Source organism: Rhea pennata, chromosome 2, assembly GCF_028389875.1.
Source record: "Rhea pennata isolate bPtePen1 chromosome 2, bPtePen1.pri, whole genome shotgun sequence".
Lineage (NCBI taxonomy): Eukaryota > Metazoa > Chordata > Aves > Rheiformes > Rheidae > Rhea > Rhea pennata.
Genome location: NC_084664.1, coordinates 53,042,490 through 53,055,311, shown reverse-complemented (window position 1 = coordinate 53,055,311; position 12,822 = coordinate 53,042,490). Strand labels below are relative to the sequence as shown.

Sequence of the window (12,822 nt, the reverse complement as noted above, 5' to 3'; positions counted from 1 at the left end):
GGGAAAAGCAGAGAAAAAGTGCTCAGACGCCAGTCTGGCAGTACAACTGGAAATACGGAAATTGAGAATTTCCATTTCAAGCTTCCCAGTCTGCTGTTCTTCCATAGCCCATGCGAGCACCTTAAACACCAGGCTACTCTGATTTAAGGTTCTGTTGTAGAAAAGAAATATTATTTCAGCTTCTGACTCATCTCTAAATTTCATTTCCACATTTTACTTCCTGGAATGTCAACTGGAGTGACCAGCAGCCTGTAAACTCCTGCGTGCTGCAGCAGCTTCATCCTGCATCTCTTTTTGTTGTTGCTTGGAATCAGGGTTCAAGGGATTATTTATTTATTTTTTTCCAATTTTTAATTTCCATTTTATATTACATTATACACAAAGTAATATCTTCCCAGTGTTACAGAACAAGGCTTTTCCCCTTTGCATCCTCTTATTGTGTAGCAGATTAGAAGACCTTTAGAACTGCTGAATTATATTTCGTATGACTAAAAAAAATGACACAGGATTGAAAACATCTCAAATTTATGAGGAGTGATTGCTTCAGGAAATGTATCAAATTCAAGATGATTACTGGGTACAATATATTTGCAGGAAAGTTTTTTTTTTTTGATGAAGAGAGAAAGTGAATCTTATGATGGTGTCAGTTACAAGCTCACAGGTAAAGTGGTGGCAGCAATCTGTGCTTTGCTTTACACCACTGCGAAGTACAGCTTATTTAACTTGACAGATAAGGAAACTGAGGAAAAATAATAAAATCAATTGAAATTAATGCAACGTTATTTTGCTACCACTTGTGAAATGGTCCATCTGTGCTTGTTTTCTCAAAGATGGCCATATGATTAAAAAAAGGCCATATGGGCTCTTTATGTCAGAGCTGGGATTAAAGTTCAGGATGAAGACTGAACATTTTTTTTTTTTTTTGAATAACCTAATAACCTACCCACAGATGCAGAGTTTGACATTCTTAAGCTATTTACAAATCTGATTTGAATTTGCTAAAACTGTTTGGGCAAATATGTATAAAGGAAAGAAAAAAAAGGAAGCAAACATTTCATAAATGTCAGTATTATGTGAGTCCCCCTTTTCCTTACACAGTTCTTTCTTTTTATTCCTCTAATTTTTCTTTACGTGGCCAGATTTGCCAGGCCAGCAAGGCAGAGGTAATAAACTGCAGTAAGAGAGGGGAGAATGAGTCTTCTGCTTGGTGGTCAGGGCACTTCGCAGGGATGCGAACCACCTGCCTTTTGGGCCCTGCTCCAAGAAGTATTTGAGTATTTCATGCAGTGAGAGACGGGGCGGGGGGGGGGGGGGGAAAGCATTGCAAATATCTACTAAAGCTGTACTTGTCGAAGGCATGCGTGCTCTCTCAAGGTGCTAGGCTTCTCTCAGATCCCTCCTATGGAGTGAGCCAGGATGATTTGAAAGCAGGTGTCCCCCGTCACATGAAATAAGCAGCCTGGCCCCTAGGAGCAGGTTGAAAAGCATAAAAAGAACATAGCGAATAACAACTCTTTCTTCCTCTTTTACAATCAAACTTTTATTTCAATTGCAAATCCCTCATTATTTTTTTCCAGCTGAGAAAAACTTTTACAACCTTAGACAAATGATCTTGTTCTTTTTTTTTTTTTTTTTTTTTTTTTTTTAAAAAAAAGCACAAAAATTGCAAGACCATCTGCTTCATCTGCGGTAGTGCTTTCTTCTTGAAAGTCACCTTCTTCCTCAGAGTTTTTGCATTTCTGTCTTACTAGCAGTAGCTGCAGTGTATATATATACATACGCACTTTTTATATATACTTGAAAAATATTGATGTTGTCCATAGTTTTTTCTCGTAATATTGTAGTACTCAGAGGATTGATGCTTCTCATTTTTTCCCCCAAATTTTAACTCTCTAACGTATTAAAATAATCAAATACAAATACTCCTAATTCGAACTTAAACTCAGAAAGAAGCCAACAAAATCCCCGCTGTAATTGTTGAGGCCCTTTTGCCAGCCATGGTTTAGATGAGACAGAGGTAACTTGCAGCAGTATTTGATTACTGCAGGAAATACAGGTCATCTTATTTAATGATGTGGAGCTGGAGATGTATTGCAGCTTCTGTCCGTCACTTGCGATTAGTGTAGAGCATTGAACTGAACTGGAAATGAAGTCAAAGAATGATATGATTGCGGTGAGAGCCAAGCTGGAGCGAAGGATATTTGGGATAAAGGAGTTAAGTGTAGCTCTTCCTGCCTACTGCGGTGGCTGTGAATGTAGCAGGGTGGCTTTGATGGTGCTTCCTCCGCAGGCTGGTGTATAGCTCTGCTAAGTGTGGCATTAAAATAGCCTTTTACTCTAACTTGTGAAAACAAAATATGAATGTAAAGGGGTGCGCTCACATCTCATATTTCACGTGGACTCTCTGACCTCAGGGCAGGCTATTTTTGAGAGTTTAGTTTTATTTTTTAAAACAAGATTGGTTAACACAAGCTTGACATACCATTCAGGTTGTCTCTCATCTTGTTTTCCCAAACAGCCTATTTATACTGTGAAGTTACACTCCTACATAGTTTTCTATTTGCAAGATCGGGCTCCGCAAGCCACCTCTCTGGGAGATGGAAGTTAATTGTGATCCAGGAATTCCAGTAGTAGCTGTGCTATTTCCTGCAGCTCATAATACCTGAGGTTTGAAGCCTTATTGTTATTTAAGCTCTTATTTGCCCCTTAAAACACCTAGATCTTGTACACTGGTACACTGGCTTGCTCCAACTGACTCTTCAGCAGCTATGCCTTTGCAGAGGGAGTTGAAGAATAGCAGGAGAGTACTAGAGGTCATTTGAGGGATGTTGCCATACTGGAACATAAATTAGAAATTTGTTGCGGTCTTCTACCAGTCATTATTGGAAATCAGCCTTTAGCTGTGGTGTCATAGTTCCAGTGGTTTGGACATAGCTGTGGTTTTGAGGACTATCTAGAACTTGTACCACAAGAGTTTGACATGAGGGGCCAGTATTCTTTCACAGTCACATTATAACTTTTTTGTAGAAATAAAAAAAAAATACTCAGGAAGTATTGAAGGCATTCAAACACTTAAGCTTGACTCTTACAGGACCTTAGTAACTCCTTCTTCTCTTCAGGTCTTGGAGATGTTGAACAGATATTAGCAAAAAGGTTCTTTTTTTTGGTCATACTGAATATCAAAAGCAACTGAAAATAAACAGGGAGTTTAAAAATTTTATTTTATTGTTGTCTTTCCATTCCATTCTGCTTCCATTTAATGCTTCCTATTTCTCTTATATTATTTCTATTATATTATTTCTCTTGCTTACATAGACAAATCAATTCCCATTTGTAAATCTTTGCTTTTTGTCATGGCTGGTCATTTTTCCTAAGGATGAGTCATAAGAATACCTAACGTAAGTGGGTCAAAGAGAGAGGCTAGAGGCAGAGCTCTAGAGAGAGACTCTCTTTATGGACAAACACACATAACCTTAAAGAAATTGAAAATGGTATTGAAATACTAAATTATTCTGTGCATTTTTCTGACATCTGTGATGAGCTGTACCAACAGTGAAATCTTTTCGTGCACACAACTCTATTTTCCAATGGGCAAAGAAGTTGTATCTCAATGCATGTTGTATAACATGCCCATAAATGCCCATAAAAATATCTACCTCCAGAAATTTTCAAAATATTTTCATTCCCAGTGTCTTCTGTCTAAAATGTTTTACTAAGGATGTTTTTCTGGAAGTACACTATTTATCTATATCTGATTCACAGCAAACTGCAACCCATTCTTTTTAGGTGGATATACTCTTTTCTTATGGTTTCCCATAACTTCTTGTCAATTCTACAATAAAATATTTCATCATGTTCCATTCCCTGAATGCTAGCTGGTGCAGTATTCCATCTTAATTATTTTACTAAATGGAATGCACTGTTGCTATTTTAAAAATTAATTTTGTTTTTATAGTATTGATTCTTAAGTGTCTTTGAAGTGATTTTGAAGTGATTTTTATAGCATTGGTTTTCTGAGTTCCCAGCAAAAGCTGTAAAAATATGTTTCTATGTAGACATGCCTTAAATACTGTCACTTACCAAATAATTTGTCAAACTAACATATCACAGTCATGATCATGGAGCTGCTAGTGTAATCAGCAATCTGAGATCTAAGGCAGTGCAAGGGAATCATAGGTGCTTATGTAGTTAGATTGCTTTTAGTTACAAGCAGTCCTGGGAAAGGGTGAATAATAATACAGTAGTAGGTTATTCAGCCCCTGTACATGTCTTGGTATTGAGTTATGGCTGTGCCACTTAGGTTTGCAACATGAAAAGTAACAATTTTTTATTGCTTTGACTCCTATAAGACCTATTCCTGTGGTTATATCTGTACTTGGTCACAGTTTCAAAGTGTAATGAAAAAGGAAAAAAACCTGAAATCTAGATGAAGGGTGATTTATACATGCGGTTTTGTTTTGTCTGAGCTATTCTTAACTCTTTCTGGCTCAGTACGTTGATCTGGGCTGTCAGTCATAAACTGCCACCAGGAGCTGAATATTCTTCTTTGGGGGACTCCTGTGTGCTGTGGCTGCTGCACGGAGATGGAAGGCCTTGCAGACACAGCGGCAGCCAGCCTGCTCTCGTATGAGCAGCCCAGTGGCCAAACCTCTCCTTCTGTGTTTCACGAAGTGCTGTTTGTTACGTTGTCCTTTGGCCTTCTCTCCTTTGTGCGTGGTGGTCCTCAGTCACACAAGTAGTTCCATCAGGTCCCCATTAAGGACTTTTCCCCGTAAGATGCTCAAAGGCAGGCCTTGCAATAACTCGGCAGAGTACTTAGAGGACTATTTCAGTGAGCAAGCAACCTGTTGATGACAGGGTCTCCATACTGGGCTACTCTCTCTCCAGTCTGTGGATTGGTTAACAACAGCAGAAACTTAAAGAAGCTGTTCAAAATGGAAAATACGGTTGCAGCTCCCCTTGTATTATGGAAATCTGGGGAAATACTGTCGTTTTGCTTCTCCCACTCTAGAGAATAATCGTCAAGGCAGCTGGACTTGAGTCCTCCTGACCACTGTCTTGGTTACTGGTAGTATAATTCTGTAGAAGACAGAGGGGAGAAGTCAACTGCTATAAGCAAATCTGACAGAGCAACACTAGGAGCAGGAAATGAAAAACTTCTTAATAAACTGCTAGACTTGCTGAGCTGTGACACTGATGTAGCAGAAAAGGCAAAAGAAAATATGTTACTGAATTTATGGTTTGGGCTGTATTTTTAAAGGTGCATTAGTTTGCACTGATTGACAACTGAATTCCTTTTTGAAATACATGTAATAGGCAAATGAAGGCAAAATTAACTGCAATCAGCATTTCTGTTGTGAATGTGATAATAATAATTAATTCTTCCACATGTCTCAAAGTGATGGACAGGCCTGGAGAAGCCCTTCTAACTCCATTGGACAGCTAAGTGCTCTGCCTCTCGTGAGGGGTGAAAGCTGCTTTCCAGCTGGTAGCCTAGTAACCTCTCCTGCTGGACCATCCATGAGATAGCTCATAGACCAGGTGTTAAAATGTAGCATCACACAACCCTTATTAACTAAAAGCTATGGACTCTTAAAATCTCTATTTTCTTAAAAAAAAAAAAAAAAAATCCAAACCTTCAACAGAATAGCTTGAGTTTGTACAGTGCTCAGTGAATGATATGCTATTTTCCCTTTGCTACTTTGCAACAAACAGAAGAACATCTTTCAGCACTCAGTTTTCTTATTTCTCCTTTTTATCATGACTACATGGATTACAGTGTACCCTACACACCCTCCAAACATCTGAGACAAAGGAAAAGCCTCCCCTTGAAGTTCACATAAAACAAGTTCCATTTGATAACATGCATTGAAGACAGCGAGTTATTGCTCCCAGTAGAAATGGCAGAAGAACAATGTTCATCCACTTTTTTCTGTAGACATTTGACGTCAGCCACAAAGTCTGACTTGAACCATGTCAAAAAACCTGATGAGTTTTTAGTTAAGTGAAAGGTATTTGTAGTCACAGTGTTGATGGGAGATGTTGCCAGCCTCAAGCGTGCTTTGCCGTGGTAATTGGAAAGTGAGGCAGAGGGGGGTGATGCTGCCTAAGAGCAGGCACATTTGCGTTGGAGGAAAATAGCTCGAGTGTCTTGAAGTGTGGGGTCTGCTCTCTTGTGTTTATCAGATACACAGCAAAGGGAATATCTTACTGTGTCAGGTTACGTTATCCTAGTGCCTCTGAATTCCTTTGTTCTGCATTTGCACAGTGGATGAAGAAACGCTGGGCTATCTGAGATGTTCCTGGATACTACCTTAAAACAAATAGTAATAAAAATCACACAAGTACTACTGGCTAGGTTGGCCAATCAATCTTTTTTACTCTAAAGGCACGATCTATGCTTTTCAAGGTTTGTCGAGCAGTGAAAGCAAGCTGCTCAAGAGAGCTGTTCCTGAAATCTGGAAACAATGGGAAGCTGCACAGGATTTTCTCACTGTGATTCCATTCTAAACGAGCATCCTACATGTCCCAGAGACCCAGGAGCCCAGGTGCTCTAAAGGCGTATATTAAAGGCATTACTTTAACACAGTTCATTCTACATCTTTATTTAGGTGAGCTAGGCTTGCTTATGAGTTATTGGAATGCATGTTTCCTTCATTACAGTATTTTAAACTACTTCCTAATTTTTATTTATTTAAACTTTTGAGAACTCAGACAATTTTGCCATGGGCTCAGGAGAGGAATTAGTTATATTTTCATTATAGAAACCATCTTTGCTTGAATTTCTGAAAATTTTGCTAAAAAGGGGGATGCATTATAATAGAATTCTCTTTGAAAATGTATCAGTTATCATCACAGAACTTGTGCCCTTTATTTCTGAAATCCAATTTGCCATCTGAAGTAAAGCATATGTAGACTACCATTTTGTCCTTTGCATTCTCATGGCTTCTTTACTTTCCTCTTCTAAAACAAAAATAATGTAATGAGACAATTGTTTGACAGAATGCTACACCAAAATCAGTAAGAGGTCCTGTTTCAAACTTCGTCCTAGTTTTAGGTATCAATCATAACATGAAAAAATAATTTTCTAGTCATTAAGGAAATACATTAGTGAGTAATTCATCGTCTTATTGGACTATTTCCTAACCTTTTTTTGACAGAATCCTTTTCTAGTAGTTGTCACTTCAAATTTGGCAAATAGTAAACACTGTGTCATTTTGTAGTTACCTGAAAGTCTAGACTTGCTCCTAGCTGAGTAAAAATACTTAGCATTTATTCTATTTCTCCTAGATTTTCTTTTATTTTTTCTTGTGAGAAAATTCCACATTTTCACATTTTTAACTGCTTCTCTTGTCTTTGCACTGCAAAATAAAACTATCCAGGATTGCGCCTCTCTGTTTTGTGAAAACATCTAATTAGCCTGACATTTCACATACAAAATTAATACCGTATACGTTTGTCTGCATCTGTAAACATGTACGCGTGCAGAACTATACTCACAGTTCAAAGATCAAATGAAAAGGTAACATGGGAACAGGATGACGAAATACTCCTAAAACATCAGAGGAGAAACTTTTGTTGTAACATTCGCAAAGAGGGTGCAGAAAGCTCTTTTCTCTGTTCTTTCTCAACCGACTCCTGTCCAGATAATACGGAATGAGAAGAGAGACATTTTGTGCTTGTTCCCAGCTTGCTGATAAAAGTCCTTGGAAAACAATTTCACTTTGTAGATATAATGGTCCAAAATTATGGATGATCTAACTCCCTGGAAGCAAGTAGGACACGTACTAGCAGTGTTGAGTTTTGGGATGCTGTGGAAGAGCTCATGTAAGACAGAGTTTGAACCACCTCCACTATGAACATATTGGAATGAGGGGGAGACTTTATACAGGATTGTTTATCCTTATCTCATTCCTACCTAACCAGTTACTGTTAACAGTGTTAGGAGCTTGTAGCACTTTCTATTCTGAGGATACCAGTTATAAAACAATAAACTTCCCTTTTTTAGGATGTGCATTGACAAGTCTTTATCCAAAGGGAAGAAGTAGCGCCGGGAGCGTAACAAGGCTTTGTTTACAACGATGCGGGGTCTGATTGCTGAGTCCAGCACAATCCTCCAACATGCTCCCTAAGAGAGCCAAATATTTACCGATATTTCTTTTCTGCATTGAATTCTATTTTTACACATAAAATAAATAGAGGTTTTATCTCTGCAATAGGCAGCATATTTTGTTGAGTTTAATTAGTGACAGTGGACCAGATTAACCGATAGAAATTGGCATAATTGCATTTGAGTAAGTGAACAGATTTTCACCTTTATTTCCACAAATGGACCTTCTAGCCCCCAGTGTATCCATTCCTGTTTTGCTTTATTTGTGGAAACTCTGTCTTTCAGCATCTAAAAAGGCATAAATCAGTAACCCCACCACTTTAATTCACATTCAAGTTACAAATATGTGGATTCATACTTTTTTAATTGAAGCGATGAGAGACTAAAGTGACATACCACTTAGTTCAAAAGTACCGTAATGGGAAAAATGATCTTTAGTCGTTATCTGAGACATGCAACTCAGCCTCAAAGAACGTCATCTGTCAGCAGGCAGATAAAGATGAAGAGAAGATTGTGCAGAGGTCTAAAGGTACTTGCACTGTTAGAGTGTCAGTGTCTTAGCAGAGTGAAAACATAAATCCATTCAGCTAACCAGAGTACTGATGCTTTACAAGACTCAAAGTGAAAGGTTTTAATCTAAGATATACCCTTTGCCCTTTTTTTCTGCAACACTCCATTGATTTTACTGAGCCCAGCACTTTGCAGGCCAGCAAACAAATTCAGAAATCTACTCATGTCAAATCCTGAAATATTTCTGTGAACAGGTATTATTTTTTTGCACTTCTAATATTGTTAGTTCCAGAGAGTTTTAGCAGCAGACATTTAGTTCTTCCTTTATTTTTCAATTTGATGATAGCTAATCTTTTTTGCTGAAAAATTGTCAGCCAAACTCCTCTTTGAAGGAGATGCATATCTGTCCAAGACCAAATAGCAGTAGGAAATTACATTACTGCATTGCATATTACAGTAAATATCTTATTGTGGACAGGATAAGTGAAAGAAGAAATTTTTTCTATTTGTTCTGTGTTCTACTGTACCTCTGCAAAGAAGATTGAGGCTACATGGTTGAAGTAAATTTAACGGTAACAGGATCTTGCTCCATTTTCATGCTATTCTGTGTCCATCACCTGAATTGCCCACGTTTTTTGCAGTTCTGTTAGTATATTGACTTACAGCTCTACAGAGAAATTACACGTGTTTGTTTTTCCTACAAAATCCATCTTGGTTTCTCAATTGATTTCAATGAAATTAGAAATAGAGCTGAGTTTGCACAGAGGCTTAGTGTGCGGAAGTACATGAGCACACTTTGTGTGGTTCTCTTGGTGGGAGGAGAAATGGCTGGAAACGAACCTAGGGTTGTAAATTCAAGAGAGAGAGGCTACAAACAGAAACTGCCTCATACTAGCAAAATGGTTTGAAGGTGCCTAGTGCATGTTTAAATATAAAGCTTATTAAACATCAGTCATTGTACCACCCAAGGTGCTTTCTGTTTCCTTCCCAGCTTTCTGAAATGCAGAATAAATGTTATATAGGCCACATTCACTCAGTAATGTCACACAATTAACAAATTATTTCTTAGAATAAAGAAATAGAGTGGCAACCCAACGACCCATCACAAGTAAAAATATCCTTTAAGCAAAAATATTTTATCAATTATATTAATTCAGTTCACCTATATTAATTCAAGACCTGGAGCAGGTAGTACACTATAAAATCTCAGAGTCCACAGATGATACTGGTAGTTGAATGCTATCCCACCAGCAGGGATCTCCAGGAGCACCTCACAAAACTGGCAAAAACAGCAGCAGGTGAGCTTCAGTGCAGGTAAATAAAAAGTAATGCATGCAGGGGAAAGCAATCTAAGTGCTTACATAACATTGAGCTTGGCACTGACGGTTACGACTCAGGAGAAGGATCTTGGAGTCAGTGTTGACAGGTGTCTAAAATCATTAGCTTAAAATCTAGTGGCAGCCGAAAAAGCCAGGAAAATGTTGGGCATCATCGGGAAGGGTACTGAGAAGAAGACTGGAGGGCATCATTTTGCCACGGTGATGCACCCATATCTAGAGTCTTTTGTGAAGTTCTGATTCCTGGATCTCAAGAAAGATATAGTAGAGTTAGAGAAAATGCAGAGAAAGGCAATAAAAATGATCTAGGGGCTGGAGCAGCTGCTCTGCAAGGACAGATTAAAAGGCAAGAACTCTTCTGTTTGGAGAGCAAAAAGCTGAGGAAGAGTATGATTATGCTGTACAAAGCCATTAAGGCAAGGGATAGGATGAATACAGAACAGATATTCACCAAATTCTGCAGTACTAGAAGGGGAGAGTGTTCACTGAAACTAGTGAGACATCGATTTAAAATAGGTGAAGTATTTTTATCCATGGCAAAGAGTACACTTCTCAAATTTGTTTCTGTAGGAGATTGGGGAGACAGGTAATATCATCAGATACAACAGAGATTAGACAAATTCTAGCCTGCAGGAAATGTCCAGATTCATGTGCTCTCCTTAGACAGTATTTCTTACTGCTTCTAGTGGGTATTACTGGTTTGTTGTAAATGGACATTTTCTGACTCACCTTGGCATTTCTTACATTCATAAGATTTCTCCCGTTACTCCAGTTCTTGAAAGAAACAGTATTTCCATGTTTGTAAAACAAACATGAAGTCTTTGAAAACCCTATTTTTCTGAAAATAACTATTCTCTAAAACTGTCCCAGGAGAAAGTCTGAAAAATATAAATGAAAATAGATTTAGATGCCTGTCTTACTTTGCTTCACAAGCTGCATTCCTGGGGACATATTTAGTACAGATCCCCCAAAGGACCAAGTCCCATGAAGCATCCTGAATTTCACACATCATGGGTGAATGCTCTGACTGCTGAGGTATTGGTTAAAAGGCAGAGAGACCAGAATGATGATACTGCTACCTCTGTTAAAACCTGTTTTACCACCCAAAAAACATTTTCTGAACTCACTCTACGTATGTGGCCAGTATCTGGATGTTTGTAATCAAATTTTTTAGTAGGCATATCATTCAGTCAAAACCTTTAACTCATCTTTAAGTGGAATAGTTAATATACACGATTTATCTCACTGGAAAAACAGAAAAGAAGCAAAGTAGTCTCTACCCTCTTTCTAACGCTGTTAATAAAGCCACAGGCTCAGAGATTTCGGTTCAGATTAATTTGAAATTATCGTGTGCTCCCTCTCATGGGAAATGGCCAGGTACCTCAAGGGAAAATTTAAACCACTTCAAGGTCTTCCACCACTGACTATCCAGCCAGCATCCTAATTTTGGCATTGCAATACCTAAAGGCAGTTGGGACTAATTCAAGTGCTGCTTCTTTTTCCTGATTCTTTTTGTGAAAAAAGTCTCTTGACTGTTTTTCAGTAAAAGCACCTGAACTACATTAGGTCTTTGAATGTGATTGCTGGACTTTTTAAAGGATCATTTAAGATGAGTCGTGTTTTAGGCTCACTGTTTGATTTGTGGTGGAGTAGGAACTGTGTTCCCTAGCATTTTATTTTTTTGCCAGGAATTCTTTACTTTATGATTTCTGTTGATTTATTGCTGTGATAATCTGGCAAGTACTGGTAACTGCAGTACCCTAGGGGAGGGCATTTACCCTTCAATGCACACACACAACCCTCCTTCACAACATAAAATTTTAAAGAGATATAAAAGTTGTTCTGATTTCTCTTCCACATTTTTGGGAGACCTACACATGATTACTTACATAATATACATAAAAGCTTTCATAGCTGGTATGCTGGACTGAAAGCACTCCTGTTGGCTGGGTTCCCTTTAAATGTGCTGGCAACAGCATGCAGGAGAAACAGAGAGTTCAGGGATAAGAGATAAATTTTCTGTAGCTGCAAACTTTAATGGGAGTACAATACAATGATGTTATTTTGATAGTAGCAAAAAGTCAGGAAGAGAGGAACTAAATCATCTTAATTCTGTTGGACCTCCAGGGTTGCAGAAGACCCTGAAACACTTTTAGGGTGCATGAACTCTTATATTAAGGGATTCTTTATTCAGTGCTTAATGTCAATGTCCTGTATGAAGGCAATATAAGGCCATTCTGAATCTTCCATTTCAATCTCTCTGTGCAATAATATAATTAAATCATTTAATATAAATGATATCGTGCAGTGGAAATACATGTACGAGAAGATAACTTGTGATATGTAAAAAATATTGCCACTCTAAAGGAAAGATATCCAAATATCTTGGAGTCCAAGAGTCTGCAGTGTTCTTTTTACCATCTCTGCTAACTGTATATCCTTTCATCTTTTTACGCGTGGACCATTCCAGCTCCCCTCTGTGCAGTATCCTCAAGACCCAGCTGTTCACACTCCAGGATGCCCAGGCTGTTTACAGGAACATTGCTATATCATTCATTTTAAAAATTTACTGTGTTTTATGCACTCCAGGATCTAGTGTAAATTTTCATGCAGCATATTAATGATTCCTTCTTTACTCTACTTACCTAAACTAATTTCTTTCTGTATCATTGTTATTATTATTGACTCTTTTGGTATTTTAAATATTGCCTGTAATCTCTTACTAGTGTAAGATCCTTGTCTTCTGAAGCTGCACGTTATTCTGCTTCTCCTTGCCTGCAGTCTCTGTTGGTGGTGGGTGATACTTCGATACCCACCGCAGAACTGTGACTTTAAATTCAATACTCAAAATAATATCAGAATTAC

General features: G+C 38.1%; 1 protein-coding gene and 1 long non-coding RNA gene across 4 annotated transcripts in view; one reads left to right on the top strand and one right to left on the bottom strand.

Moving 5' to 3' along the window:
• Positions 1-12,822, top strand: part of PDE1C (phosphodiesterase 1C) — a 313,258-nt gene that overhangs the window by 70,322 nt on the left and 230,114 nt on the right. The gene's annotated exons all lie outside the window — the stretch shown is intronic.
• LOC134137052 (uncharacterized) lies at positions 3,208-7,839 on the bottom strand. Its single transcript, XR_009957618.1, has 3 exons — positions 7,501-7,839; positions 6,212-6,313; positions 3,208-5,079 (listed from the first exon to the last, which is right to left on the bottom strand). It is a non-coding gene; the product is annotated as an uncharacterized LOC134137052 (long non-coding RNA).